Source organism: Colossoma macropomum, unplaced genomic scaffold (assembly GCF_904425465.1).
Source record: "Colossoma macropomum unplaced genomic scaffold, Colossoma_macropomum, whole genome shotgun sequence".
NCBI classification, from domain to species: domain Eukaryota; kingdom Metazoa; phylum Chordata; class Actinopteri; order Characiformes; family Serrasalmidae; genus Colossoma; species Colossoma macropomum.
The window spans coordinates 7,903,640-7,921,233 of NW_023494790.1; the positions used below are offsets into that span (position 1 = coordinate 7,903,640).

Consider the following 17,594-nt stretch of genomic DNA (forward strand, 5'->3'; position numbering starts at 1 on the left):
CCAGATTTTGCAATACAGAAAACTACATCTGACAGTAAATGACAGTTAGCATTTTCAAAACATTGATTCCATCCACAAACATTTCACAACTTGAACTATCAGATGACTACTGGAGAGCTGGCAATGACCATTGAAGCGATCAGTTTGTGGAAAGTGAAACAAATGCAGTCAGACACTGACTTACAGACTTTCTAAGCAGACGTTGGCCAAGTTGTAAACGAAAGAGCCTGTAAAGCTCCTATGGGACAGAAATACATCTTTACAAAGCACTTTACAAACACTTCTAATTATTTTATCACCACAAGACCTCAGACACAACTAGTATCTCCTTACACTCAGACTGCTCTTTCAAACTTCATGTAAACATCACCAAAGCTGCCTCTCAAAGCTTCTGAAGTCCAAAGTATACATGACTGCCAGATTCCTTCACAGTAGCACTGGGTAAATATAATTTTTAGCCATATTGCTTTACAAAACTATGATGTCTGCTTGAAAATAAATAGCTGGGCTTCACAGTAGAGTGAAAGTGTAGAGAAGAGATCACAGCGTGAAGCCGATGTTGTTGTGGTAGCTCCTTAGCATTAGTAAGAAAAGAAAGTCGGTCATGAGAAATGTCCACACATTGGAGAATCCATCAAAAGCAGCAAAACCTCCCACTGGCCAGAGGGAGCAGGAATAATATTTGGCTTGTGGCTTTCTCCAACTTTTAGCTTGACCTGGGAGGTTCTTAAAGAAACAGAAAAAAAGAGGCTAATCTATTAGTCTATGACACTTAGCCCCCCGCCTCCTTCAAATCTCTCAGTCTGCTCCCCCATCCACTCATTTTCACACTCACATCAGCCTCTTCCACTCACTCCCTCATTCTCTTCCTCTATCTCCGCTGCCCTCCAGGACAGTGACCTGAACAAAAGTGGGTAAAAAGCAGTATGTTAATGATTTATAACCTTCCTCTCCTCCACCATTTAGGGAACTGCAAGAATTTCCAGTTTAAAGCCCAAGTACAGAATCCAGACCCTCAATTATTCATCCCTTTCCACTAAGCAGGGGGCTTAGGGCCTGACAAAATGGCCTTTCTCGCCCCCCGTGGCAGGCACAGTTTACAGACCGTAACAGCATTAGCAGTTTGGGGTCAAAGGCTTCATCGAGGCCCTCTGGTCTAAACGAAGAGCTCCTCTTTCATCTGCTGCTCTTTCTGACCATGTGACTGCTGGGCACATGCCACCACACAACCCAGACCTTCAGCAAAGTGCGTGTGTAGCGAGTTTTCCGAGTGCAACGGCTAGAGTTTATCTGCAGCACAGCTGGGCTGGTAGATGGTTATGCTCGGATGAACACTCAAGCTGCTGAATGAGCAAAAGAGAGAGGGAGGTGGGGAAGTTTTTGTCCTACAATGTTTTAAACAGACTGGCTTTTAGAGGGATGCAGTAATGTGACACATAACAAACAGTTTTTCATCATCTGTTGAAATGCTAAATAAAACATTGCTAAAACACAGGCTCTGACAAGTTACCTCATTTGGGCTTTTAGGGCCAGTTCAGGACACAGCGTCAATCTAGTCTTTGACTTTTTTCCGCTGTCAGTGGTGGGTTTCCACTGAAAATCATTTTTATGCTGGCAATTTACTTCAAATGACAAAAGAACTAAACGAAAACACTCTACTATCAAACGTGTTGTAAGTACACTGAAAAAGAACTGCTAGATCCAAGTAATGCCTTGGAGGCCTGCTCTATTCAGTGACACATGCACACGTGACATGTGGACCAATTGCAGTCGGGGGAGTTTGGGGGGTTTTAGAACCTTAGAAAGCATTGATTAGGAGTTCCAATCTGCAAACACACTGCACTGTACGAACTCAAACTACTGTGTTTTTTTTTTTGTCCAAAAAAAAAGTTTTGCTTTGAAATATTGTGTTAATCTAAAGTGCAATCCTGGCTTTAGTCTGTATACAAGCGTAACCTAATACACAACTAATGTCCTAAGCCATGGTTCCCAATCATGGTCCTAGAGTTTTGCCCTAAAGTTTTGCTGCCTTGTAAATTTAGCTGTTTTCTGTATTCTAACACACCTGATTCCCACTGAACTTAAAATGAGTTTGTTTATATTCACATTTATTAATTTGGCTGATTCTGTTTTCCGAAGGAACTTTTAAGTGAGGCAAATATTATTCAGCTATGAAGGTATGATGAGCCAAATTTAATGCAATTGCTACAAGATTCTGTTGACAATTCAGCAATGATTCAGACAGTTGCATGGTCTAAGAAATCAACCTCCAGTGCAAGTCAAAAAGGCACAGGAAGTCAATGCAAGTCATAGTAAATTGTAAATCAGATTGAAAGCATATAAGCCTGGGGTTCATATGACTTATTTTGTTTCTAGTTGACTTGTCATTCCACATTACCACGTTTCAAAAAGAGCAAAAAGTATTTATTAGTAATATGTCACTAAGGGCTAGCAGCAGATGATGAATTTAGAGGAAGATATGCATTGCCAAAGAATTTTAGTGCCTTAATCTACCCTCAGAGACACACAGACCATCTAATGCCTGCAAAAACTGCATCAGAACCTTGCATTTCATGTCCAAACTTCTGTGCATTGTCCAATGGGAAATGATCATTTTTCAAATTAAATGCTGAAATTAGTTTGAAACTGTTGGTAAGGAGGACATGAGATATTCTTGCTCATTTGTCAACCGGTGAACAACTTTATTCAACATGAGTTTGTTTTTGTTGCAAAAACATTGGAAATCAGCCTACAACTGGATATATGTCATACCAACAGGTGACACCACAGGCAACAAGTTTATGCATAATATCATACCAAGAATGTCTGGGGGACAACAATGAGACATTTTTGGCGAAATATTGGTGGGAAACATTATTATGGTGAGAGCAAACTCAAAGCAGGGGCGATGGTGTGCTTGTTAACATTGTCTAATGTAAAACATAAGTTAGCATGGTTGAAAAGTTCCCCCAAATGTGCACCATTACATAAAATAAGCATTACTATATTATGTAATAATGAACATTAGCTCTTGAAAAAACTGTTCCATTAGCTAATGATAGTGGTTTATTAACTAGCTTCTTTGGCTTGTGCTATCAGTTGTACTCTGGACATCAAAAGAGCATGGACTAAAGGAATTTGGGTGGGTTTTAAAGGAGGTATTCCCTCGTTAGTGGCAGATTTCACCACAATACAGCACCAACAGTTTAAGAAGTTGTTCCCAGATGTGCATTCTCATTACGAGATCACATCTGGCCCTGAGAGACTAATGGAACCCCTAATGTGAGTGTAATCGAATCAAATGACCCAGTGCTCACTCAAGAGGAGGGTCCTGATAAGCTTCTTAAAAAAGCATGTTAAAGCAGGGAAAAGATTGAATCTGTTCAGGGTGGTGGTACTCCAAGTTCAGGGTTCTTGTTTCTTGGTTCTTAGGTAAAACTAACCCAAGCCTTGGTCATGTTGTATTTTTTCACTGCTATACTTCTTCACAGTGGTGATGTAATGGGTGCTTCTATGATCAGATCATGGTAAAAACCCTCCTCTGCTCGTCAGGTTTGTTTGGCTCAGGAGCAAAAGGATGCAGTAATAGTGAGGAACGACAGCTACAGCAGTTTGTCATGTTCAGACAATGGAGCTCAGAGATGGAGCTAGAGCTTACTATGGCTTCACGCAGTGTGTATCAGTGCAGAGAGAGAGAGAGAGAGGGAGAGAAAGAGAGGAGAAGAAGAAGAGAGAGAGAGAGAGAGAGAGCAAGAACAAGTCTCCCTTCTTCTCACATTACCTCTAGCCCATCACCTCAAAGGCCAATGGGTTGGTTTCGGTTTGAGCTCAGCAGCTCTGTGAAGGACGGAAATCCCAGATTTGAAGTCAGAGATTCCACAGGATGTACGTCGTGTAAACACTGATGATGATTCAGAGCTCCGATCCAAGCCACAATAAAGAGGGCCCTATTTTTCAATCTTGCTAAAAGCCCAACTTTTATTATTAGGAAACCAACCTTGATTACACATTTCAACAGTAAACCACTTGAGTCTGTTTCTAAACAAGTTTCCAAACTGGACACCAACTAGGAAGCAATATTTGGTGCAATGCTGCAGATGTCATTGCGCGATCGTCATAAGTTTGCTAGTACAAGAAACTTTTCCATTGCACCATCTGAGTGCAATGACCATGTTGAGCTCACAACAAATTATTGATGGGCAAAGGACCGTTGTCCAGGTGGACCTGACCTCCTGTCGAAGAAGCGCTGATGTAGCACTGTATACTTCGGGCCATCGGGCCAATGGGGACAACCACCCACCAAGCCAAAAACACACCACATTATCCCCTTTATGAAATAGACATGAGGCAGATCAAAAGTAGCTTTTCATATTTAATAAGGACCATCTTGTTTGTTGCCGGTCAATGCACCACTGCTATTGTGTTGTCAGGAACCTCAAGGTGCAATGGGGAATCTGAGCAAAGTTTCATCCCTAAACAACTTCGCACAGACTTTACAATAAACCTCACAGGGCACAGCTACCTTACCCAGGACTGTAGAAGCCCTATATAGAACATTGAAGCCCTATATAGGCTCAACATTGTTTTCTACATTAAAAGTGTTGTTTCTTTTCATTTCTGTTTGTTATAGAAGCAAGTGATGATCCAGTGATGACTGGCAGCAAAGCAGGCAGCAAAGCACTCAAGAATATCCTAAAAAATACCTTTTACTAATACCAAGAGATGACCAGGACCAGAACAGTTCCTCGGTCTATAGCCTTGAATAGAGATCAGAAAAAGCAACATGATCATATTTTCTTGCATTTCAATTTCAACAAACATTCTCAGAAAATTTGCATATATATTTTTGCATTCTTTGGGACATTTTTTGTTACATTTCATTAAAAAACTGATTTGCGTATTTCATGCATTTACCACAACTGTGCTAGATATATGCTTCTCCATTCTCCATTCATGGGGCAATATCTGAAACGGCTGGTGAATTAACCTATTTTTCAGAGGAAGAGGGAGAGAGAGAATGATATTCCATGCTGCAAAGGATTTGAAAGTTAAATAAACTCTTCAGCGCATGAAAATCCTACAGTGACAAGGCTCGAGGAGAGGCAGCAAGCGAGTGAGAGAGAGGAGGAGGGGCGAGGAAGAGGAATAAAACCTGAAAAAGAGAGCTAGAAGACTGCTGATGGACGGACTCAGAAGGGATACCGAGTTACGGCTCTGAAGAGCTCAGTAAAACCAAGAGCGCTGATGAAAGAGTGTTTTCCTGCAGTCCCCCTGGCAACAGACACCGCTGCTTTTTCTAGCTGAGCTTTATTGGTGGTGTAGGTGATGTAACAGATGAAGGACTTTGGCTTCCAAGCACAGGAGATTTACTGCCCTTCCCGGCGAGCCTTTCATGTCTTCTTTACAGGGCTGGACTACGACTCCCAGCGCACCCTCCTGTGTTTGGCCAGGCAGCGGCTATGAAAGCCGGAGCTATGAAACTGGGTTCAGGTGGAGGTCTGACATACAGTTATCCAAAATCAATCCAAAAGCTGCTAGCCTAGCCACTGATCTATAGGCTAATAAATACAACAAAGCTTGCATAATGTAACTCTTACCTCAATCGCCAGTTCTATCTTTTTACAGCAGAAAATTGACCATAGATTTTACCTTTTGAGCCACAGAAAAGGTGCCCACTGAGGTAAGATGTATAGATAGATAGCTCACTTTAGCTTTTAGCTGGTGTTGAATCTTTAGCTCAACTGATAAATCATTTCTGTCCATCAAATAATACATTCTCTCCATTGTAAACATGATTTAAAGTCAATTAACACAATTGTACAGTTTAAGTAACTGCAGTTTAAGCAACATTAGCGGTTGTAGTAGTTGTTGTTTTTCAGAAGTTCCTCCCACCTTCAAGATGCATCATCAGAATTGGATTTCCTAGTTTTTAAACTGGAAAATCTCACTCTAGACTACTGCGGCACTGCTGTAGGTTGCAAGTAGAGCATGTTTACAACAGGTGTAGTGATGGTTCCATTTTTCAGTTTGGTCAAAGGATCACTTTGAAGGGTCATCAGTGACATTTGACTTTCACCATTGCCATCTCCTCTGGGATCTACTGATAGCTGCTGTTAGTTGTACATCATGCCCTGCCTTTTTTTCTTCTGGTAGCTTTCAATAGTTGAGAAGTTATCCACTGGTGTGAAACATCACATATTTTATATTTAAAAGACTGTTTCTTGTTAGGTTTTGGACAAGACAAGTTTTGCTGAATCATAGTCAGTATTAATCATATAATTAATACTGTATTTTGTACTTCTGATTAGATGCTAACTGCATTTCATTGGTTCTGTACCTGTACTCTGCACAATGACAAAGTTGAATCTAAACTAATCTAATAGCATTTAAGATATCTTAGTGGCCCACTACTGGCTCACGTGGCCAGGAATGCGTGGAAGATGTAGCCATGCAGAGCAGCCACACAAATGGGCTCATGGAAGCTCTGCAGTCGTGGTAAGAGTGACTTTAAATGTAAATAAGTTGTTGTTGCTGTTGTTAACTTCAACATGTGCTGGGCTGTGGGGTTGTGTAGCGTTAGTGCTCACCCTCAGAATAAAGTGTATGGATAGAAGTGACCTGTCTGCTGTTTTGGCTGTTTCAGCAATGCTGAGCAGCAGTCCTGTCTTGCTGCTGTGTTCAATAAAAGAGCATTAACTTAAAGAGCTATGTCTCTAGTGTCTTATTCTTCACTGATCCTACAAAATCACAATATATTAAAACTATTGATACTATATATATATATATATATATATATATATATATATATATATATATATATATATATATATATAGATCTGTGTCTGCAGAACACTTGAAAAGATGTGTAGAGGTGGTTGATGTGGAGAGAGAGGAAATGTGCAGAGGACTTTAATAGTGATATTGTTGGGGAATCATCTCTGTTTTCATTTTTTCAGCATTTTCACTCTTCTTTTTCCTTTTTTTATGATTTTGTTAGTAAGACATGCTGAATTGTTGATGTGCAAACCCTTGTATTAAATGGAAAAGTAAGAACTGCATAGTTTACAAGTTATTTAAAACAATATAGGGGAAGATATCCCAAAAAAGTCTACAGTGAACCAGGCTTAGCCCCAGACCTTTACATGCCCAGCCAATGCGTCTTGTATATACAGCACACATATGGCATCTAAGCTGTAAAAATATTGTCAGCTGTAAAGCTGCCTTTATACAAGTGTGATATAAGAAGAAACATCACTCTATTCTACCAATAGGACCTTTCCTTTTGCCAGAGCTTTGGACTGCTGCTTACTAATGTACAGTAAATTAGGGTTACAGCGATTAGTCAACATTATCAATATCATCGACGCGTAAATCTGCTGCTTACTAATGTGCAATAAGGATTATGTTAAGGGTAGAGTAGAGGGCACTACACATCATGCAAGCACTAATCACGAAAGGAAAGAGAGCACCAAGATCACAGAAGGCAAGAGGGCCATCCACCGTGCAGGAAGCCCTGATTCATTTCCCTCAGTAGAGCGCTAAAGCAGGCATAAATATCCCCCACTGCACTGCACTGGCATTCAGAGCAGATAACAATCCAGTAATTGGCTCAATATTTATGCTGAGGCCTGAGCCGACCCGGCATCTCTCTCCCTCTTTCTCTCTCCATGGACCCCACTCTACGATGGCCATTTTCCAGGTCAGTGAACCCCAGCAGAGGTCAGTGAGGCTGTGATTTACTAGAACAGTATCAATGCGTCCATGTGTGTGTTGTGTATGGAAAAGCGTGGTTTGACCTCATGTGTTGTTTATAACTCTGTCAGAGACAGTCGCTCTGTGGCCACTCACCTGTCTGGAAACAGACCGAGGCTGTTAGCACTAATCACTGTTAACCCGCAATGCTGCGACTGACTCATACACTGCATCTCACTACCCCCCTGCCTGTTTGTGTGTGTGTTTATGTAATTGCTTTAGAAAGAAATGTACAGGATTACAGTGATCGATATGATAAATATACCACTCACTCACCAAAAGGGCTGTGAATGACAACATGGCAAACACACACCCACGCACTCCTTGTACCAGTGTCATTGCCTGTGCTACTTCTGAATATGACGTTCCCCAGAGTCACAGGAACAGTAGGGTTTGTTTAACTTTATTGTACACATTTATGTGTGTGTGTTGATTTTTTTTTTCCTCTATACCATAAAAGCAAGGATGGGTCGAGGTTCACCACTTTGCCAAAATGCATCAGTAAATAATTCAACAGTTTAAAAACAACGAACAACAGGCCTCATTCACCACCACGTTTAAGAAGAAATTTCTTCTTATGCAGAGATTTTTTCTTAGGTAAGAACAGAATCTACACACACTCAAGAGCACAAAGGTGCAAACAATTCAGAGGTTTAAGAACATGTAACGAATCTGATATAGACTTCTTCTTTGGACATTTCTCAAGAACAAATTTAAGAAAATACTTAAGGATATATTGGTGAATGAGGCCCAACAATCCACAATGAACAGTTGCAAGGATTTCAGATATTTCACCTTCTAAAATATCATCAAAACATTAAAGGAACCCAGAGAAGTCTCTTTGTATGAGGCTGAGAACCACAGCTAAATGCCATGGCTGCATAATCAGCCTCTTTCAGTGTGCAGCTGAAGATTTGTATAATGGATGACAAGAATATTACATTAGATCAATTGGTGTCTTCAGCCCCAAATGACTGCCACTTTATTAAGTATACCTAGCTTGCATCTACACTCTGTCCATTTTATCAGGTCCACGTACCCTAAAGGTTACACGTACCCTGTAACCCAATAAAAGACTTAAAATTTACCCAGTGCTGGGTCAAAGTAACCACATTTTAAGGTAACTTTTAGGACCCAGCCTGTTGGGTTATTCCAGGGATTGGCATGCCAGAGCCGCATGCTGCTCTTTTACTCCCCTGTTGCGGCTCCACAGCAGAATTAGTTTTTATAGGTAAAAATGAAATAATCCTCCTTTGCAGTTTTAACAATAAATGGTTTTAAACGCTGGAGTTAATGTAGCCTATAACTGCTAATTCACGCTTCTTGTTCACATGTTCCACCCTAAGTGGTGCAGCGGTTACATTTAAGATGGAATGGGAGCATTCGAACAAGAAGCTGGCGAATGAGAAACTGACTTCAGCCTTGTAAAAAATCAAATGTTGAGAAACATTTTACAAGTAGCTATTTTACTTTTGAGGAAAAGTTTCCTGCCGGAGATGCGAGAAAGGCAGCTATAGCTGAGCTAAAGCTTAAAGCAGAGCAAAGTAAGTCTGTGTTTTCATTTATATTTTTTAGCCTATACTAGAACATTAGCATAAACTGAGACATATTTAGAGCCAAAATTATAAAATGGATATAAAATGTTGTGGCTCCCAATGTGGTTTGATATTTATTGAAAGGACAAAATGGCTCTTCTTAACATTTGGATTCGACCCCTGGTTTTTCATATAATCCGGCATGTGTTCTGTTACATAGTGGCTCACTGCTGGGTTAGTGATGTAACCAAAATGGTTTTTAACTCAGCATTTTTTGAGTGTCCTTTTGAGTTCTTTATTATTATTTTGTTTATTATTAAGCAATGCAAAAATAGGGACGCCATCTCTAACCACTGTCTTACAATATCTCTGCCAAAACACTTCCTTTAGTATTCGTGCTTCATTTTAATGACGAAAGGGTTGGATGTTTCCTCCCTCTCACTTAAACTAATGTCTTAAACTGCATAGTCTGTTTGTCTATGCAGTTATAGACTGGAAGGAAAATCTTTACCACAGCTTGCCCTATAAAGTTTGCACCAGCACGACATTTGTTGGAAGTATTACAATAATATTTTAGGACTGTACTATAAAAATACATGCTAGCCCTGCATTTTTTTCTGCCACTGTATGTGGAGTTGCCTTTTTGTCATTTTGTCCTCTTCCATATCAACTACCAACATGTGATTTAGTAAAAATGTATTTAGTTAGCTTTGCTGTATGTTCTTATAAATTTCTCAGCAGTGTTTTAAGCCTGGCGGCTCTTTTCCCAGTGCCTTCCTCAAGTCCCCAGTTTATTGCATAAGGAAGGGAAAAATAAAGCTGCGGCGGCCTGCTGTCTGAATTATTCACTCTGTCTGAGTGTGTGGGAGAAAAGATGAAGCCAGGAGAGGAATGGAGAGGGAAAATTAACACTGGGTTCTATGGATGTCCTGATTTAATTCGAATGTTCAGTGTAATAGCCAATCCAGGGATAGTCTAATCGATCAATTTTGGCTTTTTTACCTCATTGCCATTGTTGTAGAAGTGTGCAAAAAAGACATTATACACAATTTGTGTTTTCAGAAGTTAAACAATCTGATTTTCTACAGCAGAGGTCTGATTGTCTACAGCAGAGGTCAACACTGAACTCAGTTTCTGGCCATGGGCTTTGAAATCACTGGTAGTTCACTGAACTGTTGATATAACCGATCGGCCGCTTAGTGCCATTTCTACCACTGACTACATTTGTACCAGTGACTACAAATCCAAGACTTATAGATCCACTTTCCAGATTTGAAGACCTCTGGTCAAAGGTATGGAACTAAATGGAAGTGGGAAATGAAGACTCTCCAGCAACCTCTATAATAACCTATAATATCTGAAATGGCCAGGGTCCAAAGGTCCAAATGGTCCAATTGGGGGTCTGAGTTTTATTACTCACTTCTATAGCCTAAGAATTTGCCTGTTTGCATTGTAGAAGTAGAAGTCCATATAGCATCTGAAAAATATGTTGGAGGAAGTGGTAATTCTGGGATTTTAAACTAGCTGCAGGTGAAATTTGAGTGAGTGGCTACTACACCAAATAGGAGCAGGCATTTTCTATGCACATTAGAAAACACGAAACACTTAAGTAGGGTATTGTGGTAGCAAAGTACCTAAATACTGGGTTGCAATGGATAAATACACCACAATTTTCAAAACTCCATAAAAAGGAAGAACATGTATCAGTTCAGAGTAGATCAAACTATCCACAAAGGAAAAATTAAACATTTTACTGTAGCATTTTAATTAATTTGCAGCACATCTTACCTCATTTGGATGTGATTTTACTAACTTTAATGTACTTGACGTGTGAAGTCTAGAAACAGCAATTCAAATGTAAAAGTAATGACCTAATCTGCAGTTAGAGTTATCATTTTGATGAGATATCGAATTGCAACTGTGTCAAGTCGACAATGATTATGCAATAGTAAATAAGTGCTGCAAACAATTTATAAAGACAGGGCAGGTCAGTATGTCATTTCTGAATTCTGTTGCATTTAATGTGCATAAAAATATTTAGTGCAGACATGACAAAATTTCCCATCTGCGGGTTTCACAGGTGCATCAGCTAATCAGAATCAAACTGAGACTCAGATACATTCTCATATGAGGTAACTGAATGGTCTGCTTCAAGTGGCAAACCTTTTCTGAGAAACTCCATATGTGGATGTTTTATAACACAGAAAAAACAGTATCAGTAATACTGATAGAAGTAGCAGGTAGTGGGATTGGCTGTTAGGTTAGCTGAGTGCAGCTGAACAGAGAGCCTGTTTTTCCTCTCCCTCAGTGTACACATGCATAGTTCATCTTCATTCACTCAGCCACTCTATTTTAGCTAAGTGACAGCACAATATCATTGGTGTGGAAAATAACGTAGGCTAGGTATCTTTAGTAACAATCATGCCAAGACCCCAAAGTGAGGCCTCAACCGGACCCCCAGAGGCAGCACACAACAAAACGGTGATGCTTAAAACAGCAAGTAACAGATTTCCGTTTTCTGTTTGTATTGGAATCCTTGTTACTGCTCAGTAGTCAGAGCTCCTTTTTCTGGGATTCAAATTGGTGTATGTACTGTAAGCGCATGTGTGTGTGTTTCTCAGCAGTATCTGGGGGTTTCAGTTTGAGTGTAAGAAGCGCGAGAGTGCACTAACATGGCGCCCGCATTACTTTTTAATATCACTCTGACCCACTTGTTTCTGAGCTGCTGCAAGTTGGAAGTTTGAGAAGAATCTCCGAGACTGTGGCATTAAGTACGACGACGGGATTAGCTTTAGAGACAGCATTTTATTCTCTCTCTCTCTCTCTCTCTCTCTCTCTCTCTCTCTCTCTCTCTCTCTCTCTCTCGCTACCTCTGTCATTTTCACACTCTCGTTTCTGCCAAGTCAGTTTGGAGGGTCTCAAGAGCTTTGTGAGAGACATAAGACACCTAAACTCAGAGCTTAATACCAAACTCATTTTCAAGGTATTGTATTTCTCAAACGTCAGCTTAGGCCTCCACTGCTCCTGCCCTCACTTAAAATGACCAGACTTCTCTCCATAGCAGCACAGTGAGCAGCATCTTGGAGGAAACGGACAGGGGCTGGCTCCATTATGTGTGAGCAGCTTTAACCTCTAAAACGCAGTCATGCTAAAAATGTGCGTTTCATGTCTACTTGCAAAATTGGCATGACCCAGGCAAGACCAGAAGAAGGGTGATAAAAAATGTAGTTGTGACTTAGCTTCTTTAGTTGTGGCTAGCAATATTGTGGTAAGAATGAGAAAACAGCAGAATATGGTTAGCCCCAACCATAAACAGCCAAGAAAAAACACAAAAATAAAGATAGTTATACAATCTAATTAACCCCTTAAAATCCCAGACTTATTATATACTAAGGCTTATTATTCAGTAACTACAGGGACTTTAATGCAAACTGGCTGAGCTATTCTTAGGTTATAGAAGAGTGTAATAAAACTTTGGGCCCTGGCCATGTAAGGGGTTAATCCTCCTGACGGACTGCTTTTTAATTTGCAGCCAGGTCAGGTAGAGTTTAATAAAATACAGTGACTCTTAGAACTAGCCATTCAATTCAGGCCATAAATGTCAAAAATGAGAACGAGAACTCATCTAACGACAATGCTAATTTCTGCTAGCACCCCTTGGGATTATTAGTAGTATGTTAGCACTAAGCTAATGCAAGTGCACGTTAACATTCTTTGGCTGTTCTAGATTGATCAAGCACATTTAAAACTTGAAACTAAAATAAAGCATTGCACTGGACATATAACATATCTTACATGGCAGGTTGCAGTTTCACAGTGACTCCACAGAGTCACAGTGACTGCCATAGAGCTGCCGCTATTTTCCATCTCACTGAAACATTGTTAGATTTTGGATCGCATTCACAGTCAGTAATCTTTCAAGGACTTCCAGGAGGCCTGTTTCTCATGAAATTGGTTCGACCCTTTGTAATTCTAACTTGACTGGTTAATTCCTCTGTCACTTCCTGGTTATTATGGTTCATCTAACGTGTAAGAGTTTCAGTCCAGTGCCTGAATTCCTAAACAGTGGGAGACCTTGTGTTATATCTTCCTAGATATGACTGGAAAAAGTCCTGATTAGGCAATTTTCCATTTAAAGATTTCCAACCCAAGCTTACTAATAAAATTAGAGCATTACTACAACATCCATTAAAAGATCACTATGACTCTTCTCTGAAGGTCTAAAAGCCATGAAGGTCCCCCACTGATAAAATGTCACATATAGACACTTCTAAAAGTAACACTTCCTCCACTTCCAATCTTCAGTGCAGCCATAGAATGACAATCACAGCCAAAGCAAAGTGTGTTGAAGTTTACCAAACTTATGTTTGCAGAGCTGCAAAAACCTTAATTCTCAAATATTTGATGGTGATAATTTCTACTAAAATCAGTGTAATTTTACTGACAACTTTGAACCTCAAAAAGCTACTGTGACCGCATTTCTACAGAGGCAACCGAGCATCTTATAATGTATTATAATTTGAATTTGATGAAGTTATTGTCTTGTGTACAATTTTGTTGGAAAAAGAAGTGTCTTACTTTATTTGGACAGTCCACTATAGTCCCCTAAAGATTATCTACAGATGTTCAAATTGTTAACACACTATCTGTTGAAACTCAGTAGATTCTAAACAGTGGTTGGGTTAGGAATTGGACCAGGGTTAGGGCTAGGACCAGGGTGAGGGTTGGGTTTAGGTTTTGGGTTGGTCAATTTAGTAGATATTTAGTTGAATGTAACTTGAAAGTAAATGAAGTATCTACAAAGCATCTAAAGTGGGCTATCCAAATAAACTGTTACTGAAAAAACACTCATTGCATTTTTGCCATGTTTTGATCAGAGCTTGACATCAAAATAAACTGAAAAGCGCAGTAGTCTTTAATGTGTCTCAATGGAACCTAAACCAAATGCAAAGTAAGTGCGTTTAAGTTAGAATGCACAAATATTTACATTACATCACAAACATAACCGCATTATACTTTTATATGATGTGGACATTAGTAACATTAAAGAAGCTGTGTTTTATAACTATGTGATAAGTTGCGTAACTACATATAAATAGTATAGGAAAATGACATTACGGGTTCTACCCTTCTAGAGGTTAAAGCCAGTGCTCTGTAAATGTTTGTCGGGAGAACTTCCTAAAGCAGACGTGAATTGCTGTTTGACTGGTGATTGACTGATGGCCATGCAGAGCCTGGTTTTGTTTTCCAGTGAACTGCTGTGCTGATTTCCACTAAAACGTTTTATTCTCGGGTGAATCATCTCCTCCGCTTGCGTTTAAAAGCCATCACTTCAGATGTTTTTCTCTTTTTTTTTCTTTTTGCCTCAGTCTCTAGCATACTGACATTGATTGAGAGAGCATTTCCAGTCTGTGTGAGTGTGCGTGTGTGTAGGACATATTACTGGTCGGAGTAAAGCTGAGGAAGCTTGTGATGTATAAATATTAGGGCTGAAGTCTCAGAGCAGATTAGGCATATATGACCACAACAGTGCTGTTTAAAGTGATTCCAAAATAAAAGAAGAAGAAGAATGACTGAGGCACGACAACAATCATGTGAAATGCTGTCTTCACTTTGGACTCTGCTGCCTATGGAAATTCATGTTTGGTTTTATTTGGACGTTTGAGCAAATTCTGTGTGGTCCACGAAGGGAAAACTGCCCAAATTTGTCCAATTCCAGGTTCCTTTCTCTAATAACTGGACAAAACTGCCAGCACTGAGCTTAAATAAGTTAATAAGTTAGGTCTGTGGTTGGTTACATGATCTTTTAAAAGGTCACCTTTATTTTTTGTCTTTGAAATGATTATTTGTGGTCTTTTGTTAGAATAGTGAAATTTGAATGCGGCTGCACTGTTCTGGATTCTGTGTTGGTTTCCCAAACAGGTATTAGCTCTAGTCCTAGACTACATTTTCCTTTCAAGAATCTCTATTCAGAAGGCTTTGTAGCCCAGGACTAGGCTTAATTCCTGTCCTGGAAATTAGTTCTATATGTTTGACAGCATGGCATGGACAATGTGAACAGTTACAGTTAAACTGATCAAACAAGTTATGCACAGTTTTTATCTATCAGACATCGTATATTATGCTGGTATTTCTGTAAAAACTTTATATAAAGACTCTGGCTGACATGTAAATGCAAGGCTATAGGTGGTCTTGCATGTTATGGTAAGCAAACCACTCCAGCACTACACTGTCAAAAATAAAGGTAAAAAACTGTCACTGGGGTGGAACCCTCAAGGGTACATCTCAGTACCTTTAGTCAGGAAACATAATTGTACCATAATATTATAATTTTGTTGTGTTGACTCCACACACCCCGTCTCGTCTCCAGGCTTTTATTTTATTGTTCTATTTTAAAACATTAGGTTATGAAAAGATATAAATATGTACTTTTCACCTGGAAAAAACTTATTAAGGTTCACAATTACACCCTAAAACCACTGTTGTACCTTTGAGGGAACATTTACATTGTTTGTACCTTGATGAACAAGAATGTACCTGTACAAAACCTTTGTTTCTAACAGTGTGGAATGACCCACATGTGCTCTTCTGGACCTACTGAAATATCTAATATAAGCATCTGTACAGAGTAAAGTAAAAAATGTAAAAATATGTTTAAATGGTAACTGAACAAGTTTCTCAATAGACAACATTTCCTAGAGTCATTGGTCCAAGCCAAGAAACAATTGAATCTTTGATGCTAAGTGTGTATCACGAAGCCTTCAGTGGACTCAATGAACATCAGCAACTAGTCTTGATTTCCGGGTGGTATAACATTCCATGCATTCATATAGACACTGCTGTAGAATAAGCCCTACTTTTTGAGGGATGTCTGTCATTTCTTCTTGCAAATCACAGCCACTAAGTGTGGATTTAAAAAAAATCCTTTGGATATCAGTAACCATAAGGAAAGACGTTGCATCTCTTTCAAATTAATCCAGCATACCACTGAAGGGACAACTACTTTCTCAGTGTAATTCTCTTTAATATCCATTTAAAACTACTTGAAGTATATACATACATACATACATCATCTAAACCGCTTATCCTTCTGAGTCGCAGTGGGGTGCTGGAGCCTATCCCAGCTGTCATTGGGCGGAAGGCAGTATACACCCTGGACAGGTCGCCAGTCCATCGCAGTTGATATATACTTGAAGTTTATGTCTTAGCTAAAGTTACAGAGAAATTACACTGATTTTACAAATTTCTGAAGAGTTTGATTGTTGAAATGTAAGGTAAAGTGGTGCACTGCAGAGAGGCTTACTTACTCAGACTTCTTTACGACAGTGATAATAAGAAACAGTGGTCACAATGTCTACAACGAAAAGCCACTTTCTTTACTATTCAAAATGACCAGTGAACCGAAACGTGGCTGCCGAGTTTATATACATATATGCTTCTATATTTTGATTATGGTAAAATTAAGTTGTCTTTGAGTACTATTTTGCCATACAACACCCTGTATGTGCCTCTTTGCTATGAATGTGTTGAAAATGCTTTAGGCCAAAACTTTACCTTAAATCCATGTGTTAAGTATCAGGTTTTAGACAGTAAAGGCATTAAATACTTAAAACGCCTGGTTCCTATCACCACCACAGTAAACAATTCTCTAGTAGAAAATTCTGTAAAATTGTGGGCTATTACAGCTTCAGTTTAGACCTATTTATCTCAGTAAACCATTTTGGTTCCCAAAAGTTACACGGGTCCTTCTGATTTGGAGTTTCAAAATTCTTCAAAACGTCAGGGGATTGGCTAAGCCCTTTCACCTTCTTTAGACACCAGTCTTGAATGACTTTGGCTGTGTGTTTGGTGTCATTGTCTTATTGAAGTGTACATCTTTTGCTCTTTCTTGGCCAATGAAATTAAATTCTCCTCTGATACTCATGTGTCGTTCGTTGACCTGTAATGCCCCAGTACCGTATTTAGCCCCATATCATGATGCTCCCACCTCCATGCTTCACTGTGGGTTTAGTGCTCTCTGCATAACTCTCACTCTCTCACTCCCCATTCTCTCTCTCTCTCTCTCCCCCTCATCTCCGTCCTTTGTCCCCCTTCTCTCTCTCCTTTTCCCTTCTTTCTCTCTTTCCTCATCTCTTCTATATATGTCTCTCTATCTCTCTCCCTTTCATTTCTGTCTCTCTCTCTTTCCTCATCTCCTTTTCTCTCTCCATCTCTCCTCTCTCTCTTTATTTCTCTTCCTTCTCTGTCTTCTCTCTCTCACCCTTCTCTCCCTCTTCTCTTCATGCCTCTTTCTCCCTCTCACTCTTC

At 39.6% G+C, this 17,594-nt stretch overlaps 1 protein-coding gene across 1 annotated transcript in view; it reads right to left on the reverse strand.

Moving 5' to 3' along the window:
- LOC118809076 (heparan sulfate glucosamine 3-O-sulfotransferase 3A1-like) overlaps positions 1–17,594 on the reverse strand; it is a 52,405-nt gene that overhangs the window by 4,369 nt on the left and 30,442 nt on the right. The window lies entirely within an intron of this gene.